This window comes from Sminthopsis crassicaudata, chromosome 3, assembly GCF_048593235.1.
Source record: "Sminthopsis crassicaudata isolate SCR6 chromosome 3, ASM4859323v1, whole genome shotgun sequence".
In the NCBI taxonomy this organism is placed as follows: domain Eukaryota; kingdom Metazoa; phylum Chordata; class Mammalia; order Dasyuromorphia; family Dasyuridae; genus Sminthopsis; species Sminthopsis crassicaudata.
In genome coordinates this window covers 290000744-290024088 of record NC_133619.1, presented here as the reverse complement: position 1 = coordinate 290024088, position 23345 = coordinate 290000744, and the positions used below count along the sequence as shown (strand labels likewise).

At 31.3% G+C, this 23345-nt stretch overlaps 1 pseudogene; it reads left to right on the top strand.

Moving 5' to 3' along the window:
- Positions 1-252: 252 nt before the first annotated feature.
- On the top strand, positions 253-22913 carry LOC141562035 (small ribosomal subunit protein uS5 pseudogene; annotated as a pseudogene).
- Positions 22914-23345: the final 432 nt, after the last annotated feature.

Sequence of the window (23345 nt, the reverse complement as noted above, 5' to 3'; positions counted from 1 at the left end):
CTTTTTTTGTATTCCCAGAGCTCAGCACTATGCCTGGAACACAGTTAGCTTGAAATAAATTCTTGTTGATTGATAAATTGATTACTGATTGATCTTTACAAATTTTTAAATATGTTTCTTTATTACATTTTGACTTTGGGGATTATAACCCAGTTATTTACTGTAGTGTAAAACTTCCGGGAAAAAAGTACATTATATGAAATATTGATATGTTCTTTAAAATGGTGACACAAACAGCATAAAGCAGTCAAAATGGACCCATCCCATGAATTAATCATGAGGTAATGTAACTATATAATTCTAAGAAGTGAGTCTGGAAGACAGGAGTGCAATCACAGCCAAATTTGTCTCTCGGTTCAGTAACACATGCTTAAATGTTTGGCTATGTTTTAAATAGTCTTTTGTCTTTTTGGCATTTGTGTTCTCATAAGTCTTACTAAATCAAAAGACATTTTAAAGGAAATTATTAGGTTGATTGTGGGACTAGAGAAATTCAAAAGATCTGGGCAACATTCTGAACTCTTATATATTACAAAAATAATACCTTTTATGAAAACTATGATCAACAACTTTATTTTCTTGGTTTTCATAGTATTACAGCATTTTGAAAGAGAAAGGATATTGTTGCTCAGCCATTTTCAGTCATATATGTTGGCAAAGATACTGAAGTGGTTTGCTATTTTTCTCCAGCTCTTTTTACAGATATGGAAATGGAGATAAGCAAGGTTAAGTGACTTTCCCAGTATCAAAAATTTAATAAGTATTTGAGGCTGAATCTGAACTCATGAAGATGAGTTTTTTCTGATTCTACTGTATAATCTAGTTGCCCAAAAAAGATATTAGAAATTATCTAGAATAGCCCTCTCAGTTTAAAAATGAGAAGACTGAGAGTTGTAGAGCTAAAAGGACTTTAATAAGATCATATAGCTAGCATGTAAGAGTAATAGCTTTAGAATTTGTTATCTCTTTTTCTTACTCCTTTATACTAATAAATTGCATAATTCAGCATTTCCTTCATTTAGTATGTTGAATGAATTCAATTCTATAAAAGATCATTGCAATTTTGAATCCTCTCTCTTTGTTACTTTGGAATCTATCAATTCATTTATTTGTTGCTGCATTTTTAGTAACTCTAGTCCCAATTTCTTTGCCTTGTCTATTCATGCATCAGCATACTAAAGTAACTGTTTCTATGACTTTTGTGCTGACAAATCTGTGAGAGATATTTTGATGTCCTTTTAATAAAAAGCCTTTTTTTTTTTTTTTTGCAAAAGTTTTAAGTATGGTCAAAGAATTAAAGAAGAACATACTTCTTCTTAGAACAAAAATGGTATACACTGGATATACACTGTTGCATTTGATATCAGACATATTGGGTTATTTATTTTGTTTTAAAAGAGGTGTCTGTAAGAGTGAGAATTATTTAGTAAGAAGAATAGTACATAATGCAAAAAATATTCAATAAAATTTTCTTTAAAATCATTACTAATAATCAGAATTTTGGGGGGGAGATTTTCCAAAAATAAAGACAAAAACACTATGAAATACTTTTACTTGTCAAAAAAAAGCATTTCCTATATTTTTCCTTTGTTAATGAAATATGATAGAAATTTTGCATAATTATTTAAATAATTAAATATAAGTATATATGAATACACACATATATAGGCAAATATACCTAAGTGTGTGTGTATATATATATATATATATATATATATATATATATATATATATAAAAGTATATATAGAGGTAAATATACCTCTTTGGTTAAAATACAGTTCTACTTTTGTTTTTGTATTCCCAGCACATGGATAGTATTTTATATTTAGTGAGCACTTCATAAATTCTTGTTGATTTAAACTTGTATTGCCAGTTGTACTTAAAGCTCTGAGAGAACTTTTAATAGAGGGAATATTAAAGATGAGGAATGTTGAATCTAGTTTTATTTTACTCCTTGATGCCTTTTGCCAATCAATATAATACAATTTAGGGACCTATTCTCAGAATCCTATTTTAAAATGTAAATAATAATAATAATAATAATAATAATAATACTGATAACAATAAAACAAAGTAAAATATTATAAAATAAATGAATCATATCAAAATGTTTTCTCTTTAAAAAAAAAAAGAGTTTAAAAAAAGTTCATGGCCTCAGATTAAAAAGTATACTTTTGTACATTTCTGTTATTGAAATCTCATAACACTATCAATTAGCACCATCATTTCACCAGATATGTAGGGAGAGCTCTAAAGTAAGCAAAAGAATGCTACTAATCCGTGGTTATTTAATCAAAAACATAATTTAAACTTTGAGAATAAGTATTTTATGATAAGTAGGCCATTCAATAAATTTCCAAAATGTTCTTATAAACAAACAAACAAAAAAAACCTACAATGATATGCTAGAACCAGAGGTTAAAATAGTCATTGAAAGAATCCACCTCCTGAAAGATATGTCAAAATGAAAACTACCAGGAATAGTATAACTAAAATTCCAGAATTATCAAGTCAAAGAGAAAAGACTTTCTTTCAGACAGGAAGAAACAATTAAAATATCATGGAGTTACAGTCAACATTACAAAGGACCTAGCAGCTTCTATATTTAAGGGAGGGCAAAGAATGTTTTAAAATCAAACTATCTAGCAAAACTGAGCATAATATTTCAGAGGATAGATGGATATTTCATGAAAAATGGGTCTATCAATCATCCCTGATGTAAAAACTGGAACTAAGCAGAAACTTGGATCTTCAAATACAAGCCTGAAGAGATGCAAAGAAAAAGAAAAGAAAAGAAAACAACAACAACAACAACAACAACAAAAAAAAAAAAAAAAAAAAAAAAAAAAACAGGAGAGAGGAAAAAAAAATCTTCACTTAGGTTAAACAAAGAAAAATGTTTATAGAGATAGATGAATATTTTAATTATTATAATTTGTGTGTGTGTGTGTGTGTGTGTGTGTGTGTGTGTGTGTGTGTGTGTGTGTGTGTGTGTGTTGCTGAGGTAATTGGGATTAAGTGACTTGCCCAGTATCACATAGCTTGGAAGTGTTAAGTATCTGAGTTCAGATTTGAAATTAGGTCTTCCTAACTTCAGGGCTGGTTCTCTATCTAACCACTGTGCCACCTAGCTGCTCCAAACTTTGCTATTCTTTCTTTTTTAAGTTTTTTTTTTTTTTTTTTCAAAGAACATGCATGGACAATAATATAATATATAATATAATAACCTTTGAATATAAAAAGGGTTTCCCAGTTTTTTGCTTGCCTTCCAATCTTGTCTTCATTAGTTTTATATCAAAGGTTCTGATAAAGGCCTCATTTCCAAAATATATAGAGAATTGACTCAAATTTATAAGAAATCAAGCCATTCTCTGTAGTCTTTTTGTTAATATTTTATTTAAGATTTTAGCATCAATATTCACTACAGAGATTGGTCTATAATTTTCTTTCTCGGTTTTCAATCTACCTGGTTTAGGTATCAGTACCATGCATGTCTGTGTCATTGAAGAAATTTGGTAGGACTCCTTCAATCCCTATTTTTTCAAATAGTTTATATAGCATTGGAGTTAGTGTTATTTAAATGTTTGGTAGAATTCACATGTAAATCCATCTGGTCCTGGGGATTTTTTTTTTTTTTTTTTTTTTTTTAGGGAGTTGGTTAATAGCTTGTTCTATTTCTTTTTTCTGAAATGGGACTATTTATACTATTTACTTCTTCCTCTGTTAATCTGGGCAAGCTATATTTTTAAAGGTATTCTTCCATTTCCTTTAAGTTATCAAATTTATTGGCATAAAGTTGGGCAAAATAACTCCTATTTATTGTTCTAATTTCCTCTTCATTAGTGGCAAGTTCTCCATTTTCATTTTTAAGACTAACAATGTACTTTTCTTCTTTCCTTTTTTTAATCAGATTTACTAAGGGTTTGTCTATTTTGATGGTTTTTTCATAGAACCAACTCTTAGTTTTATTAATTAATTCAATAGATTTTTTTTTTTACTTTCAATTTTGCTAATCTCTCATTGTATTTTTAGAATTTCAAACTTTGTGTTTGAGGGTTTTTTAATTTGTTCTTTTTCTAGCATTTTTAGTTATAAGCTCAATTCATTGAGCTTCTCTTTCTTCATTTTATGCAAATAGGCCTCAAGAAATATAAAATTTCCCCTTATTAATGCTTTGGCTATATCCCACACATTTTGGAATGATATCTCATTATTGTCATTTTCTTGGGTGAAGTTATTAATTATGTCTATGATTTGCTGTTTCACCCAATCATTTTTTAGTATGAGATTATTTAGTTTCCAATTATTTTTTGGTCTATTTTCCCCTGGCTTTTTATTGAATGTAATTTTCATTACATCATGGTCTGAAAATGATGAAGTTACTATTTTTGTCTTACTGCATTTGATTTTGAGGTTTTTATGTCCTAATATATGGTCAATTTTTGTATATGTTCTATGAATTCCTGAGAAGAAAGTGTACTCCTTTCTGACTCCATTTAGTTTTCTCCAAAGATCTGTCATGTCGAAGTTTTCTAGTATTCTATTTACCTCTTTGACTTCTTTCTTATTTATTTTGTGGTTTGATTTATCTGATTCTGAGGGTGCAAGGTTGAGATCTCCCAATATTATAGTTTTGCTGTCTATTTCTTCTTGCAGCTCTCTTAACTTCCTCTTTAGGAATTTAGATGTTATACCACTTGGTGCATATATGTTTAATATTTGTTAGGTTCTTACTAGGTGCTAAGTCAGTACTTAACTATCTAGCTCAGGGTTCACACCTTTAGTACACACCTTTAAAAGGAGTTTACACATTTAGACTTCTGAAAAGGAGTTTACACCTTTAAAAGGAGCTAGCTCATTGGTTGTAAGAGTTCCCACAAGCCCCTGGGAATACCTGCAAGCCCATTCTCTGGGAGGATAAAAGGAGCCAACATTGAGTCTGGAGAGCAGTCTGGATTAGGTCAAGGACAAGATTTAACAGGAAAATTTTAGGGAAGCTGGAGGATTTAAGGAGCCAGGATTCAGGAAGAAGGGAATTTGAGATTCTACTGTGCTGCTGATTGGGGACACTTGGACAAGAGTACTTGGAAAAGAGTAGATTCACATGTCTAAAGGAAAAGCCTGCTCATGGAGATTCACAACTAGGATTGGCTTCCAGGAAACCCACAATCCCACATTCTTGGAGGCAGAGTCTGATTTATTACCATGTCTACCTTTGCTCTGGCTGAAGGCTCCAGAAGCCTCCCAAGAAACCCGCTCCCAGAGAAAAGGATTTATAGAAAAGAAACCTCCTGACAGAGAAGGATTATAATTGAGGACTTCACAAATATTGATACTGCTTCATTATCTATGCTACCCTTTAGCAAAATATAGGGCCCTTCCTTATCTCTCTTAATTAGATAATTTTTGCTTTTGCTTGATCTGAGATGAGGATGGCTACCCCTGCTTTTTTGGCTTCACCTGAAGCATAGTAGATTCTGCTCCAACCTTTTACCTTTATTCTGTATGTATCACTCTGTTTCAAATGTGTTTCCTGTAAACAATATATTATAAGATTCTGGCTTTTAATCCAGTCTGCTAACTGCTTCCTCTTTATTGGGGGGGGGGGGGTTTACCCCATTCACATTTATGCTTAAAATGACTAGTTCTGTATTTCTTGCCATCATGCTTATGCTTTTCTTCTTTCCTTCCCCTTACTTCCCTCCCCAGTGTTAAACTTTTGAGCACCACTTGCTTTTCACAGCCCTCCCTTTTTAGTATCCCTCCCCTACCTTAGAGTTTCTCCCCCTATTTTACCCCTTTTCCTCACAATTTCTGTATTCCCTTCCCCTTAGCTTACTCCTTTTTTCACTTTTCCCCTCGCACTTTTCAATGAAGTAGAAGTTTTACCATAAATTGAATATGTCTATATTTTTTTCTTTAAGCCAATTCTATTGAGAATATGATACGCACTATGTTCATTTCCTTCCACTCTTTCTCTCAGATATAATAGGTTACCTTTGCCTCTTAGTGAGATGTAGTACCACCACTTTACTCTTTTTTTCTGATATAATTTCCTTTCCACCTCTAGTTTCTAGGACAAATGATACATGTATTCTTTATATATCTTTATGGCAGAAATCTCTTGAGCTCTGCATTTAGAGATCAAACTTTTTGCTTAGATTCGGTTTTTTCATCAAGAATAGATGTAATTCATTTATTTCATTAAATGTCCATCTTCTTCCCTGGAAAAATATGCTCATTTTTGCTGGTTAAGTTATTCTTGGCTGCATACCAAGTTCCTTAGCCTTTTGGAAGATCATATTCCAGGCCCTTCAATCCTTTAATGTGGACGCTGCTAGATCCTGAGTAATCCTTAATGTGGCTCCTCTATATTAATTGATTTTATGCTAGCAGTTTGCAATAGTTTTTCCTTTGTCTGATGCTTCTTGAACTTGGCTATTATATTTCTTGGCATTCTGATTTTAGGGTCAGTTTCATTGGGTGATCGATGAATTTTTTTCAATGTCTGTTTTATCTTCTTTTTCTAAAACATCTGGGAAGTTCTCTTTGATAATTTCCTGGAAAATAGTGTGCAGGCTCTTTTTTTTCCTCATATTTTTCAGGGAGTCTAATTATTCTCAGATTGTCTCTCTTAGATCTATTTTCTAGGTCTGTTGACTTCCCAAGAAGGTACTTAACATTCTTTTACATTGTCTCATCTTTCTGGTTATAGCTTGACTGATTCTTGGTGTCTCTTTGAGTCATTCACTTCTATTTGTTCAATTCTGATTTGCAATGATGTATTTTCTTCACTCACTATTTTATATCTTTTGTAATTGTCCAATTGAGTTTTTAAGTGAGTTTTTTTTGTTCTATGAATTTTTTTTTTCCATTTGGCCAATTTTATTTTTTAAGAGAGCTGTTTTCTTTTTTCAACTTACTAATTTTGTTCTTCAAGGATTTGATTTCTTTATATACTCTATCTTTAAATATGTGGGATGACTTCTCCAGACTCTCTTGCCAAACTTCCCTTTCCTTTTTCCAATTTCTCTTCTAGCTCTCTTGTGAGAGCCTTTTTGATTTCTTCTATGACATTTTTGTGTATTGAGGAGCAGATAATATCCCCCTTTGGGGAGAGTCTGTTTTTACTCTCCTCAGGGTTTGAAGTCTTCTCTCTATCCATATAGAAGCTATCAATGGTTAGAGCCCTTTTAATTTTTTTATTCATTTTGTCAGAGAAGAATCAAAGAAAACAAATTAATAAGAAAAACAAATGGTCTGATTTTGGGGAGTGGGATTGGGCTGGATGGGGTTACCAGGTTTCCTCTACAGAGTGCAGGAGACAGCATAGAGGCATTAGGAGGACAACACTGGTTGGGCTGTGTCTGCCCTCTGAGGTTCTGAGGCTCTAAGAACACCCTGAGTCACTCCGGGTGGGGGTGAGAGTGGCCAGGTCCCGAGAGACTCTAGCTTTTGGGGGTTTTATTTTTTACCTCCTGTATTTACAGCTTCTCTTCTGATCCTAGCTTGCTGCCAAAACAGAATACCTACACTGTGGTAAAGGTCATTCCTCAGAAACAGCAGAAATAGCACCCCTCTCCCCTTCCATCTTTGAAGTGTGAGCTGTTTGGCTTGCTCTTGCTGCTTGCACTCAGCCTACACCCTATCTGTTCATCCCCACCCCGGAGGAAAAGCAGACCTTTTCTGGCAAATTTCAAGGATGTCTTCTGTTGGTAATTGTTTGTGGGTTTGTTGTTTTTTTTTTGTTTATTTGTTTGTTTGTTTGTTTGTTTTCCAGTCAAGCATTAATTTCAAGGTTTGTCGTAAAATAAATTCTGAGAGAAAATGTGGAGCTTAAGTAGATATGTTCCTCCTCTTCACCATCTTGGCCAGAAGTCTCTGAAATCAAGCCATTCTCCAATTGATTAATGGTCAAGGTATATGAACAGACTATTTTCAGACTAAGAAATTGAAACTACTTGTAATCGAATGAAAAGATGCTCTAAGTAATTATTAATCAGAAAAATGCAAATTAAGACAACTCTGAGATACCACTACACACTTGTCAGATTAGCTAGAATGACAGGGAAAGCTAATTCAGAATGTTGGAGGGGATATGGGAAAATTGGGACATTGATACATTGTTGGTGGAATTGTTGGTGGAATCCAGCCATTCTGGAGAGCAATTTGGAACTATACTCAAAGGGTTATTAAACTGTGTATACCCTTTGATCCAGCAGTGTTACTACTGGGCTTATATCCCAAAGAGATTTTAAAGAAGGGAAAGGGACCTGTATGTGCAAGAATGTTTGTACCAGCCCTCTTTGTAGTGGGCAGAAACTGGAAATTGAATGGATGCCCATCAATTGGAGAATGGATGACTACATTGTGGTATATAAATATTATGGAATATTATTGTTCTGTAAGAAATGACCAACAGGAGAAATACAGAGAGGCTTGGAGAGACTTACATCAACTAATGCTAAGTGAAACAAGCAGAATCAGAAGATCATTATACACTTCAACAACGATACTGTATGAGGATGTATTCTGATGGAAGTGGATATCTTCAACATAGAGAAGAGCTAATCTAATTCCAATTGATTAATGATGGACAGAATCACCTACATCCAGAAAAGGAACACTGGGAAATGAGTGTAAACTCTTATTTTTACCTTCTGAATCCAATTCTTCCTGTGCAACAAGAAATTCGGTTCTACACACATATATTGTATCTAGAATATATTGTAATATATTTAACATGTATAAAACTGCCTGACATCTGGGGCAGGGGGTTGGGGGAGGAAGGGAAAAAATCTGAACAGAAGTAAGTACAAGGGATAATGTTGTAAAAAAATTACCCATACATATGTACTGTCAAAAAATATATAATTATAAAATAAAATTTAAAAAAATTAAATGAAAAAAAATAAAAAAAAAATAATTCTGAATTTTAGCAAAGTGGCAGGATACAAAATAAATCTACATAAATCCTCAGCATTTTTATATATCACCAACAAAATGCAACACCAAGAGATATAAAGAGAAATTACATTCCAATCAAATGTTGAGAGTATATAGTATTTGGGAATCCATCTACCAAAGAATAGTCAGGAATTATATGAGAAAAATTACAAAACACTTGCCACAAAAATAAAGTCAGATTTAAATAATTGGAAAGACATTCAGTGCTCTTGGATAGGCTGAGCAAATATAATAAAGATGACAATACTCCCCAAACTAATCTATTTATTTAGTGCTATACCAATCAGATTCCCAAGAAACTATTTCAATGACCTAGAAAAAATAACAACAAAATTCATATGGAAGAATAAAAGGTCGAGAATTGGAAGGGAACTAATGAAATAAAAGTCAGAGGAAGATGGTCTAAGTGTACCTGATCTAAAGCTATATTATATAGCAGCATTCACCAAAACCATTTGGTATTGACTAAGAAACAGACCGGTAGATCAGTGGAACAGATTAGATACAAAGGACAAAAAAGGGTACATCTATAGCAATCTAATCTTTGACAAACCCAAAGATACCAACATTAGGGATAAAAATTCATTATTTGTAAAAAAAATGTTGGGAAAACTGGAAATTAGTATGGAAGAAATTAGATATGGATCCACACTTAACACCATATACCAAGATAAGATCAAAATGGGTCCATGACTTAGGTATAAAGAATGAGATAATAAATAGATTAGAGAAACAGAAAATAGTCTACCTCTCAGACCTGTGGAGGAGGAAGGAATTTATGACCAGAGGAGAACTCGAGATCATTAGAATAGAAGATTTTGATTACATCAAACTAAAAAGTTTCTGTACAAACAATACTAATGCAAACAAGATTAGAAGAGAAGTAACAAATTGGGAAAATATTTTTAAATTTAAAGGTTCTGACAAAGGTCTCATTTCCAAAATATATAGAGAACTGACCCTAATTTATAAGAAATCAAAGCATTCTCCAATTAATAAATGGTCAAAGGATATGAACAGACAATTCTCAGATGATGAAATTGAATCTATATCCACTCATATGAAAGAGTGTTCCAAATCACTACTGATCAGAGAAATACCCTTTGACCCAGCATTGATGTTTTTGGTCTTATATCCCAAAGAAATACTAAAGAGTGGAAAGGGACCTGTATGTGCCAAAATGTTTGTGGCAGCTGTTTTTGTTGTAGCTAGAAACTGGAAGATGAATGGATGTCCATCAATTGGAGAATGGTTGAGTAAATTATGGTATATGTAGTTTATAGAATATTATTGCTCTGTAAGAAATGACCAGCAGGAGGAATACAGAGAGGCTTGGAGAGACTTACATCAACTGATGCTGAGTGAAATGAATAGAACCAGAAGATTGCTGTACACTTCAATGCTGTATGAAGATGTATTCTGATGGAAGTGGATATCATAAAGAAGATCCAACTCACTTCCATTTGATCAATGATGGACAGAAATAACTACACCCAGAGAAGGAACACTGGGAAGTGAATGTAAATTGTTAGCACTACTGCCTATCTACCCAGGTTACTTATACCTTCGGAATCTAATACTCAATGTGCAACAAGAAAATGGTATTTACACATATATATTGTATGTAGGTTATATTGTAACACATGTAAAATGTATGGGATTGCCTGTCATCGGGGGGAGGGAGTAGAGGGAGGGGGGGATAACTTGGAAAAATGAATACAAAGGATAATATTATTTTAAAAAATTACATGTATACTGTGGGAAAAAATTCTAAATAAAAAAAATATTTTTTTTTTCATTAGGAATAAATAAAATTCACCTGTTTCATCCAATGTCCATCTTCTTCCTTGGAAGAAAATCCTCAGCTTAGTTAGGTAGTTTATTCTTGGCTCCATTCAAGTTTTTCTTTTTTTTTTTTTTTTTTGCCTTTTGGATTATCAGATTCCAGGCCTTTTGGTCCTTTAATTTGGAAACTGCTATATCCTGAGTGATTCTTATTGTGACTCCTTGGTATTTTAATTATTTTTGTTGTTTTGTTTTGTTTTGTTTTTTGGCTGCTTGAAATATTTTTTCTTAGTCTGATAGTTCTGAAATTTAACCACAATATTCCTTAGAGTTTTTATTTTTGGGTCTCTTTCAGAAGGTGTTTGATGAATTCTTTCAATACCTATTTTAACTTCTGATTCTATTACATCTGGACAGTTCTCTGTGATGATTTCCTGTAAAATAGTATTTAGGCTCTTTTTTTCATCATAATTTTCAGGAAGTCCAAAAATCCTCAGATTATCTCTCCTAGATCTATTTTCCAGGTCTGCTGTTTTTCCAAGTAAATATTTAACACTTTTTTTCTAAATTTTCTTTTTTTTTTTTTTTTTTTGGTTTTGTTTGACTGATTCGTGATGTCTCAATGAATCATTCATTTCTGTAATTTCAATTCTGATTTTTAATGAGTTATTTTCTTCATTAGCTTTTTTTAAACTTCTTTTTGTATATGTCCAATTGAATTTTTAAATGAGATTTTTTTTTTGTTCTATGGCATTTTTTGCATTTCACTATTTTTAACGAATTATTTTGTTTTTCCAATTCACAAATCCTGCTTCCTTTGAAGTTCTTTACCTTTTACAATTCACATTTCAGAAAGTTGTTTTCTTTTTCCACTTTATCAAATCTTTCTTTTAATGAGTTTCATGTCTTTTCCATACTCTCAGAGCTTCTCTTTCCTTTCCCCATTTTTCTTCCAGCTCTCTAGTAAGGTCTTTTATAATTTATTCTAAGAGAGCCTTGTGTGATGGGCACCGGGTTTTATCCACCTTTGGGGTTTTGTTTGGAGACTGTCTGCTATTAGTCTCCTCAGGGTTGGAAATCTGCTCTCTTTCTGTATAGAGGTTATGTATAGTTAGAGATTGCTTTGATTTTTTACTCATTTTTGGAAAAGCCCTTGGGATCTGCCTTCAGGACAAGATTATTGCCAGCTTCCTCTTCAGAACAGGAACAGATGTACAGTAGCTGTCCTGGAATGGACTATGAAGAGCAGCTGCACTCTGTAAGTGTGACTGCCCTGGGCAGAGTCCAATGCTGCAGAATGCAACTGTGCAGCTGTGCTACATTTGTGTTGAGTCACTCCCAGGCCTGAGTGGATGTCATCAGGTCATGTGAATCTGTGGCATTTTGGGGTACACTCTACCTTTGGCATTTGTGTAACTTCTCTGCTGGTGTACTGCTTTGCAACCAAAGCAGAGCAGCCAATCTGTGGTAGAGTCTTCCCTGCAAATTCTCCACCTGTGGTGACTATACCCCATCCCCCAGTCCACTCAGATTGCACAAGCTTCTGTGTTGTGCCTCCCTGCCTGTTCTGGCCTCCTCCCACCAGATCAACACAGACCTTTTCTGGCGATCTTCCAGATTATCTTCTGCTGGTAATTTGTTATACTCCCAATATTCATGGATTCTACCAGTCAAACACTATTTAAGAGGCTAAATTTGATAATCGGTAGTGAGGATAGAAGGGGACTCAAAATGAAGCATGTATCTTGTCTGCCATCTTAACTCCAGCCCTGAACCTTGTCATTCTTAAGAGCTCTATTTTTGTTAGGGCAGTTAGAAAAAATGCATTTACATAGAGAGACACTGCTTCTGCTTTACATTGAGAGACACTTCACTTTGGTGTAATGTTCCTTAACAAAATTAAGAGATACAAAAAGAATTGTTGTAGGATAAAAGGTAAGAGATTGGAAACTAGGGAAAATTGTAACAAATAAAGAAACACAAAGCAGCTATTACAGTAAAGGGAAAGAAGGGAAAATGTCCATTATTTGAACTTTACTTTTAGTGGATTTAGCACAAAGACAGGATAGCATACATGCTTAATAAATTATAGGCATTTATCTTTCCCTATATGGAGGTAAGGAATAAAGGGGAATGAATAAAGGAGGGAAGAATAAGGGGGAGGGAAAAGAAAATGAGGAGGCTGATTGGAAAGGAAGGCTCATTGAGAGATATACTAGTCAAAAGCAAAATAGTAAAGGACAGAATATAAAGAGAGAGAAAAGTATAAATGATGAGAAATAGAATGTAATATAAATGTAAAGAGAAATATAGAAGTAGTAATTATAACTATGAATGTGAATAGAATGAACTCTTCAATAAGAAAGAGGCAAAAAGCACAGTGGATTAAAAGCCAGAATCCAAAATATGTTGTTTACAATAAACACACTTAAAATAAAGTGATACACAGAGAGTAAAGATAAAAGGCTGCAACAGAAAATATTATGTTTCAGCTGAAATTTTACAAAAAAAGAATGGGTAGCAATACTGATATGAGATAAAGCAGATCTAATTTTAAAAGATAAGGAAGTAAGCTACATTTTCCTAAATAATGTCATAAACAATGAAGCAATATGAATACTAAACATATATGCACCAAGTTGTACAGCATGCAGTTTCTTAGAGAAGTGAAATAAGTTATAGGAAGAAATAGATGAGAAGAGGACCTCGATCTCTCTCAGAAGTAGATAAATTTAACCACAAATTAAACAAGAAAGAAGTTATGAAGGTGAACAGAATTTTAGAAAAGTTAGATCTGATAGCCATCTGGAGAAAATTGATTTGGAATAGAAAGGAATATATCTTTTTTTCATCAGTGCAGAGCACTTATATTTTAAAATGTCTATGTATTAGGTCACAAAAGCCCCATAATTAAAATAGAAATATTAAATGGATTCTTTTCAGACCATGATGTAATACAAATTATATCTAATAAAGGAAAGATAGACTAAAATTAATTGGTAACTAAAGTATGTAATCCTAAATAATGAGTGGGCCAAATAACAAATCATAGAAATTGTCATTAATTTCATCAAAGAGAATGGCAATAATGAGGGAAAATACTTAAACTTATGGGACACATCCAAAGTTGTTCTTGGGAAAATTTTTTACATCCATAAATGCTTACATAAATAAAATAGAAAAAAATAGTCAATCTATGAATTAGACAGGCATCTAAAAAGGCTAGAAAAAAGAACAAATTCTATATCTTCAATCAAATATCAAATTAGAAATTCTAAAAATCAACTTAGGAATTCATAAAATCAAAAGTAAGATCATTATTGAAATAATAAATGAAACTAAGAACTAGTTTTATTTTAAAAATAGATAAATCTTTGATTAACTTGATTTTTTTTTAAAAGAAAAATAAATCAACTTACCAGTATTGGAAATGAAAAGGGTAAAATTACTACCAATGAGAAGGAAAATAAAATAATATTCAGGAGCTGTTTTGCCCAATCATATGCCAAATGAATCTGACAATCTAAGTTAAAAGAATGAATATTTACAAAAATATAAATTGTTGAGGTTAACAAAAGAAGAAATAAAATACTTTAATGTCACCATTTTGAAATGGTAATCAATGAACTCCCTAAGTTCATTCATCAACACTAGCTTTGTACCCAGATTTTAGAACTAGTCCTATTTCCAAACAATAAATCAAAGTATTAACCAAATCTCATTAATATAAGCATGATACTCTGTAGCTCTTCTTTCTTTTGTCTTCTTATTATTATCATGGTACTATTTTTATAATCTTAGGGGAATCCACTGAATAGTCTGGCTGCTATTGTAGAGTTCATGATGGAGATGGAATTTCCTGAAATTCCTGGTGTCCCCAACCCATATGATTATTAAACCATTTACGTTATAATAATGGAGTTACCTCTTCATTCTTCATTCCAATTAGCTGCCCCTTGTTTGGGAGTAGGGAAAGAAAGCTTGGAGTTTCCTTGTTTGGGGAATTCTGGACCCTAGAGGGACAGAAATAATATGATTATCTTAATAGATGTAGAAAAACTTTTGACTAAATACAATACCATTTCTATTAAAAACAATAGAGTTGAGAGGAATAAATAAGGAATTCTTCATAAAATGATAAGCAGTATCTATTTAAAACTCCTCTCTAGCATTATATGTAATGGGGATAAGCTAGAAGCTTTTTTGGTAAGATCAGAAGTGAAGCAAGGATTTATATCTCATCACTAATATTATACAATATTACTATTAATATTACTGCTTTCAAGAAGAGAAGCAAAACAAAATTGAAGAAAAAACAGGATCCTGCAATATGTTGTTCACAAGAAACACATTTGAAAAAGAGAGATATATGAATTAAAGAGAAAGAGAAGATCAATTAGTTGGATATGCAATTAAAAAATTAAAAAAGAACAAATTAAAAACCCCAATGAAATAGCAAATTAGAAACTTTGAAGAAAATTATTGAACTAATTAATAAAACTAAGGTTTGGTTGTATGAAAAAACAACAAAATAGATGAATCTTTGGTTAATTTGATTAGAAAAAGGAAAGGAAAAATAATTACCAGCATCAAAAATTTTCCAAACTCTATGCCAACAAATCTTACAATCTAAATGAAATGCATGAATATTTAAAACAGATAAACAGAAAAGTAAATAAATTACTTAAGTAGCCCATTATAGAAAAAAAGAAATAAAACAAACAATTAATGAATTATTTAAGAAAAAAATTCCAAAGCCAGATGGAGTTACCAGTAAATTCTACCAAATGTTCAAGAACAATTATTTCCAATACAATATAAACCGATTGGAAAAAATAAAGAAGGCAACATGCCAAATTCCTTGTATAATACAAATACAATATTCATACTTAAACAAGAAAAAGTTTAAAAAAGAGAAAATTATAGACCATAATGAATATTGGTGCAAAAATTAAAAAAAAATTGGCAAAGAGATTCCAATTCATCAGTATGACAAAACATTCTAAACAAGTGAGATACAGAATGCAGACCTGATTCAATATCAGGAAAATTATTACATAAACTACCATATCAATAACAAAATTAACAGAAATAATATGATAATCCCAATAGATGCAGAAAAAGCTTTAGGAAAATATAGCAACTATTCCTATTAAAAACATTAGAGAGTATAGGAACAAAAGGAGTTTGGCTTAAAATGATAAGCAACACCAGTCTATAGCTATCAGCGAACATAATTTGTAATGGAAAGAAACTAGATACATTCCCAAAAGATCATGCTGAAACAAGAATTCCCATCATTGCCACTATTCTTCAGTATTGTTGGTTTTAGCAATAATAAAAGAAAAAGAAGTTAAAGGAATTAGAATAAGCAATGAGGAGATAAAACCACTCTTGGCAGATGATATGATGTCATACTTAGAGAATCTTAAAGGATCATCTACAAACCTACTTGAAACAATAAACAGCTTTAGCAAAGTTTCAGGATATAAAATGAACCCAGAGAAACAATCAGCACTTATTTATTACTAAAAAGCCCCGCAGTAAGGGATAGAAAGATAAATTTTATTTAAAATATCTGAACATAAAATAGAATACTGGGGGATCTACCTGCCAAGACAAACCCAAGAACTTTGTTTACACAATTACAAAACAAAATTGTATTGTATTACAAACATTGTAATATGTTGAGCAAAGATGAGAACTCAGATCCTCTAAGTATTTCATATATATGTATATATATATATATATATATATATATATATATATATATATATATATATATATATATATATATATATATATATATATATATGCATGCGTGTGTGTATATATATGCATGTGTATATATGTGCATACACATACACACACACACATATATGTGTATATATATATATATATATGTATATACATATATATATACATAAAATTAGATCTACACAATTAGAAAAAATATCAATTGTTCATGGGTTCATGGCTGGGCAGAACTAATATAATAAAGTGATTATTCTGCCTAAATTGGTCTACTAATTTGTGTCATACTAATCAAACTGCCAAAAATAATTTCATACAGCTCAAAAATAATAACAAAATTCATCTGAACAAAAACTAAAAGTCAAGAATATCAAAGGAATTAATAAAAAATACAAAGGATAATAGCCTATCAGTACCAGACTAAAACTATATTATAAAGCAAGAATTATCAAAAATCATAAGGTACTGGTTAAGAAATAGATTGGTAGGTCAGTGGGATATGCTAGATATACAGGATGCAATAATCAGTGATTATAGTATTCTAGGGTTTGATAAACTTCAAAACTCCAGCTTCTGGGATAAAAACTATTTCACAAAAACTGTTTTAAAAATGGAAAATAACATGTCAGAGACACAGCATAGACCTACATCTTATACATCATATTAAAATAGGGTCAGAATGGGTACATGATTTAGGTCAAAAGGGTGCTATTATAAGCAAATTAGAAGAGCAAGGGATAATTTATCTATCAGATTTAGGGAGAAGCAAAGATTTTATGCCCAAAGTAAAACTAGAGAACCTTATGAAATGCAAAATGGACAACATTGATTACATTAAATTAAAAAAGTTTTGTACATACAAAACCAACACAACCAAAATTTTAAGGGAACCAGAAAGTTGAGAAAAACTTTTTATACCCAGTATTACTGATAAAGGCTTCATTTCTAAAATATGCATACAACTGTGCCAAATTTATAAAAATACAAATCATTTAATAATTTATATGTGGTCAAAGGATATGAATAGATAATTTTCAGATGAAGAAATTAAAACCGTCTATAGTCATATAAAAATGCTCTAAAGTATTGTTGATAAGATAAATGCAAATCAAAACAACTCTGAGGTACCACTTCATACCTATCAGATTGACTAATATGACAAAAAAGGAAAATGATAAATGTTGCAGAAAATATCAGAGAATTGCAACATTAACTGTCATCATTGAACATTTTTATGGTAAGTTCTTTTTTTTCCCCTCTTATTTTTCCAGTTTATTTTGTGACCTTGAATTTTATGTAGAAGTTGGGTTCTGCTGCTTGGGTGAAGGAAGCATGATTCCAACTTCATGGTTTTTGTGCTATAATTTTTAGAGCTAATGTGGAGAATTTTTATTCTTCCTAAACCCTATAATCTAGAGAGAGGTTTGCTCACCGTTCTTATGATCTGTATTCCAGTCTATTAGTAGCCACAAGGAATTAGAGGATCTGAGTTCTCATCCTTGCTCAACATATTACAAATATATATAAATATATATGTATGTGTGCATGTATATATATATATATACACATATATGTACATATGTGTATGTGTATGTATATATACATACACATACATGTGTACATGTGTACATATGTGTATGTATGTCTGTACATATACACACATGCATACATATATATGTATGCATGTGTGTGTGTGTATATATATATATATATATATATATATATATACAGAGAGAGAGAGAGAGAGAGAGAGAGATCCTAAGTAGGAGGTCAAGAAGAATAAATTAATTGTTTTCAAATATAATTCTGGACTTTATAATATATTGCAAAAAGAAGATATTAGAAATGTTTTAAGAAAATAATTTTATATTTGACAACATTAATTTTTGTTTAACTGCCACTATGCATCTCATTGTGTAAAAACAATTTATAATAATCTATCAGAAAGTAAGAAATATTAAACAGGAAAACCAAAATAAAGAAAGTCATTCATGATTTTTGATCAAAAATTCAATTAAATTAAATTCAATGGGAAATAGCTATCTAGGGGAAAATATCTTTGCAACCAATTTCTCTGATAAAAGTCTCTCTCTCTCTCTCTTTCTTTCTGTATGTATGTGAGAGATTATAATTATGATTTAATCTGAAAATGCTTGTTTTTATCTTTTCATCATTGATCAATTACTGAATGATTTGTATTTTTATAAATTTGACATGATTCTCTATATATTCAAAAATTAGGCTATCAGAGACAAAAAAAAAAAAAAATCCCCAGCTCTCAGCTTTTCTTCTGATTTTGCTACATTGATTTTGTTTGTGTAATTTTTTTTAGAAAAAAATAATATATTTAAATTCATCCATTTTATATATTATAATACTTTCTATCTTTTGTTTGTTCATGAATTTTCCATTTTCCATAGATATATCAGATAAACTCAAACTCCTAGAATGTATCTATTTATTCGCCTTTATGTCTAAATTGTGTGTCTATTTTGAACTTATTTTGGTATTCAATGTGAGATGTTGCTCTCTTCTTAGTTTTCACAAATCATTTTACTAGCAGTTTTTGTCAAACAGCAAGATTGGTTGTTTGTTTTTATATTTATATATTTGTTTTTGCTTCTTTTGAAAGTATATGAAAGTCAAAATTTCTGATGACATTTTCAACAAAAATGTCAGAAAGTCTTCTATTTCATTGTAGTATGTTCTTGATTGGGAACTCTGGCTATAATATTCTTGGGAATATTCATTTTTGGATCTCCTTAAAGAGGTGATTGGTAGATTCTTTCATTTCCTATTTTATCTTCTTGCTCTAGGGTATTAAGGCAATTTTCTATGATAATTTCCTGAAATATGATATCCAGATTTTTTTTAATTAAGTCTTTCAGATTGTCCAATAAGTCTTATTAATTTTCACAAATTCTAATTTCTGATTTTTTTTTCATTGTTTTTTATGTCTTATGGAATTATTAGCTTTCACTTGACTAATTCTATTTTTAAGGAATTATTTCCTTCAGTGAACTTTTTGTATCTCCATTTCCATTGGGTTAATCCTAGTTTTTAGAGTTTTTTTTTAAATGAATTACTTTTTGATTGATTTATCAAGCTATTAATTTTTATTATTCTTTTGAATTATTCCTATTTTTATTGTCCTTTTGTGTCTGTCTTTTTTATTCATTTTAATTCATTTTTAAATTTTTTATTTGTTAATTTTTTTCATTTTAACTCATCTTAATTTTTTAATTCATTTTAAACTTAAATACAAAAAAGATAAAAAATAAAAATAATTTTACGTACACAAAAACAAAGAGTGGATTTCATAGAAATTATGAAACTTCATTTCAAACAGTTTATTTAAAAGACAACTGCACAACAGATATAGTTTTCAAAGCTACCCTGATTTTCTGTGTTACCTTCTAAATTATATTATTATTAATATACACACATACATAAATAAAATTATATTATGCATAATTGTCTTTATTAGTTCTTTCTCTGAAGGAGGATAGAATCTTATTTTATAGTTCTTTTGTTATTGATTTGAGTATAATGTTTAAAACTTAGTTGCTCACAGTTATCATTCAAATATCATTGTTATTGTAAACAATATTTACTTGCTTCTACTCATGTCACTATTCATTTTTTCATGCAAGTCTATCTGTTTTTTTCCCCTAAAACCAACCAGAACATTTAAATGTGCTTACATATATATGTTTTATAACATAGTAATATTCAATCAAAATCATATATCACAACTTGCTTAGCCATTCCACAATTGATGCACATTCCCTCAATTTCCAGTTCTTTACCATCACAAAGAGATCTGATATAAATATTTTCATACATATAATTTTCCCCTTTTTCCTTAATTACCTTGGGAAACAGATCTAATAATGGTATTGCTGAGTAAAATGGTATAATTACTTTAAAAAAATCTTTATCATTAAGTCAGATGTCCATTTTGAATTTATTTAATTCATAGTGTAAATTATTTCTTTGAATTTATTTTCTGCCAACATAGTTTCATGTCTTCACAACAATTTTTTACCAAATAATCTATTCTTATCCCAAAACTTAAATCTTTACATTCCCTCATTTATTTTCCTCTTTGCAGGGAGTGATAGAAGGGCAAAAAACATAAATAAACTGGCAAAGATAGTGAATGTGTTGTTATTAGTTTTTTTTAATAAGCACTGACTTATTGGCTTGTAATAAAATGAAGTGGAAAGGGAGGGGTGGACAGTGATAGCAATACCAAAAAAAAAAGAGGAAAAAGAATAAAAAAGTATTAGTAAAATAAAAAAGTACACTTAAGTGTATAAGAAAATATAAGTATACAGAAAGAGCAATAGTTAAGCAAGAGACTTGTGTTGCTATTCTCTTTAATTTAACATATGCTTGAAAAAATAAACTATACAAATCAAGTTCCTACTTTCACATTTAACAATGTTTTTATGTTCATTGTTTATTAAAATGTCAACAATTTTTGATTTTGCTTCTAATATTTTTAAAGGGCGGAACCAAGATGGAGAAGATACATGTGATTTTGTGAACTCCCTTCTTCCTTCATTACCAATTAGTTAAATCAGCCTCTAATATTTTTTAAAATGTTTATGTCCCTGGTTTTGAATCTTTTTGTGTCTCTGTGTGTGTTTTTGCTCAGTTAAAATGAGAACTTCCATGTTTGTGATATTAAGAACTGTAAAATCGGATTAATTTTATGTCATCAGCTTTTATTCACTTGAATGATCTTCTTAATATAAATGTAAGAATATACTTATTATCTGCCCTCAGCCATGAAAGATAACAGAAAAAAAAAACCTAATGTAATAAATAACTTGCTATGTCAAGTAGTCTGGCTATTGGAAGGATAGCCAGATTTCTCATAGATATGTGACTGTTATTAACACATATTTGCAAACTGGGCAATCTATATGCTATTTGATGCCATTTTTTCATTGCCTTTAATAAAGACTTTCATTGAGAGTGAAATTATTGGTACTGGAATCATGCTTGGGAATACCTAAAAAGCCTGCATTCCCTGTTATATAGTACTGTAAAACTACCTGGCAAGAGGAGCACAGTTATCATACTATACTGCACATGGTAACTAAATCTGTATTTTATTAGCAACCTCAAGCAGTTTAATATGGGAGATAATAAAATGTCTTTTGAGACCTCATTTTTTCTGATAGTTTATCTTTAACTGTACTTTTAAAGTAAATGATTACATACAGTATATGCAATAGGCAAAAATAAACTAAGACAAAATTTAAAAGGATTGACATTCTACATTATATATCAACTTTTTATGATTTTGTTGTAACAATTTTCATGAGAATTATTTGACAGGAATTGCATGATCAATTATTGTTATGTGATTAAAGATTCATGCAGTCTAATTGTGTGCTTTTCAATTTCCTTCTGGGTGATCAACACTTTCAGTTTTTCAGAGATCATTAGTGGCCCATGATTTATAGGCATACAATAAGTATAGAAAATATTAAAATATTAAAAATAAGCCTTGGATTTAGACAGAAATTTGGAGTCATTAAAAGAACTTTATTTACTTCTATTTCTAATGAAACCAAATGGCAGGTGATAATATTGAAGGAGGAGCAAGGCTACATTAGTCAGAGGCCAGAATGGCTTCCATGATGGCTTCAGCTATGTGGACTTTGGTCAAGGTCAGGATCTTGTCCAGGGTGTCTCTGGGAGAAAAAGCTGAAGACAAGAAGTAGCTCCCGTCACTAAGCTGGGCCAGCTCTTCAAGTACATGCAGGTAAAGTCTTTGAAAGACTTTTTCCCCTTCCTGTCAAGAATTCTGAGATCATAGATTTTGTCTTGGGATCTTCATTGAAAAATGAGATTCTGAAGATCATTCTTGTGCAGAACCAAATTAGAGCTGGATAATGAACATACCAAATTCAAGGGTATTGTGGCTATTGGTGACTACATTGGCCACGTTGCCCTGTGCATAAAGTGCTCCAAGGAAGTGACTACAGCTTTCATGGTACCATCATTCTGGCCATACTATCTATCATGCCTGTGAGATGCAGCTTGTGGGGGAAGGAGATTAGCAAGCCTCACATAGTCCTCTGCAATATCACTGGGCATTGTGGATCAATTGTGGTGTCTTTATCCCTGCCCTTGGCAGTACTGGCATTGTCTCAATTATTATTCCCAAGAAGATCATTGTGATGGCTGGAATTGATGACTTCTTCATCTCAGCAAAAGGCTATTATGATCTTTGTGCAACCATGCTAAATCTATTTTTGATATCATCTTCAAAACATGCCTCTAGTAAACCTCAGATCTTTGGGAATAAGCTGTGTTTACTAAATCTCCATATCAGAAATTTACTGATCATATTATAAAAATTCACACTCATGTTTCTGTCCAGTAGCCCTACATAGCTGTTATGACTATGACATAGATGATTTTTTTAATCAACAAGGGATAAATTGGATAAATTGAACTATGTTGAAAAAAAAGAAAAAATATATATATGTATATTTTTTTTCCCAAAGGCAAATACATCCAACTTTTTCCTTGCATCAGAAAAATCCTATGAACCATTCACCAAGGAATATTACATTTCAAAGTCTGTTGTGTCTTCTACCGATAATTTTTTTTTCCCTACAGTCTCCATTTTGTGAAAGAAGTAAGACCACCTTGCCTTTATTCTCCTCGTGTGGTTCTTGACTTCTTCTAGATTCCAAAATGATATCTTCAAACCAAATACATACACAAACACACACACACACACACACACACACACACACACACACACACACACACAATACTTTTCAGCTTCATTTTGTGTTTTTATAAAATA